Source organism: Octopus bimaculoides, chromosome 1 (genome assembly GCF_001194135.2).
Source record: "Octopus bimaculoides isolate UCB-OBI-ISO-001 chromosome 1, ASM119413v2, whole genome shotgun sequence".
NCBI classification, from domain to species: Eukaryota; Metazoa; Mollusca; class Cephalopoda; order Octopoda; family Octopodidae; genus Octopus; species Octopus bimaculoides.
Genome location: NC_068981.1, coordinates 125,063,021 through 125,063,969, shown reverse-complemented (window position 1 = coordinate 125,063,969; position 949 = coordinate 125,063,021). Strand labels below are relative to the sequence as shown.

At 45.1% G+C, this 949-nt stretch overlaps 1 protein-coding gene across 1 annotated transcript in view; it reads right to left on the bottom strand.

Annotated features, from left to right (window-relative positions):
- Positions 1-949, bottom strand: part of LOC106873821 (zinc metalloproteinase nas-14) — a 51,910-nt gene that overhangs the window by 35,167 nt on the left and 15,794 nt on the right. The window lies entirely within an intron of this gene.

The window sequence follows — 949 nt, the reverse complement described above, 5'->3', positions numbered from 1 at the left end:
ACGAGTACCCCATTGTACGAATAATTTGTTGTACGAGCCGAGACTTAGACGACTTTCTGTCTTGAAGTACAAGTGGAAATCCGGAGTACAAGCGAGTTTCATACAAGCGATTGCTAGTCGGCGATGAGCTCGCACACGCTCTCCCAACAAGCGCAGCCATTGCTCACTCAGTTCAAGTGTTTATCACTTCGCAGCTTCCCTATTGTGCTGTTTCCAGTGGGGTTTTTTTTAGTTTTGTGGGGGTTTTTTGTTGCTATTATTTTGTAATAATTAGTTGTGTTAGCTATGGGTCCTAAGAAAGTTAGTGCGAAGGACAGTGCTGAGAAGAAAAAGCTGATTACAATAGAATTGAAGAAGGAAATCATTGATAAACATGAGAGAGGAGTGCGTGTAGTGCACACAGCACGTCAATATGACAGAAGCACGTCGATGATCTGCATCATCTTGAAGAAAAAGGACGAGACCAAGGCTGTTACGATAGCAAAGGGTGTCTCGAGGTTTTCTAAGCAACGTAAATCTGTCCACGAAAGATTACTTCACTTCTGGATCGGCGAAAAGCAATTCGCAGGGTATACGGTTACGGTAACCATCATCTGCGAGAAAGCACGAGTGCTATATGGGGCTCTCCTGAAGCAGAGCCCTAGAACATCGCCGGAGAAGACAGCAGCAGATGTATTTAAGGCCAATCGCGGCTAGTTCGACAATTTCAAGAAGAGGACTGGTGTTTAGAGCGTCGTCGGGTATGGTGAAGCAGCAAGTTCTGACTCGAAGGCAGCTGAGGATTTCGTGCGTGAATTCCGTCATCTCATCGCAGCGGAGGAGTACATCGCAAAACAGATATTCAACTGTGATGACCTTTTTTGATAAAAAATGCACAGAAGAACCTACATAACTGCAGAGAAGAAAATGCCATGCCACAAGCCTATGAAAGATAGGCTAACTGTCGCCC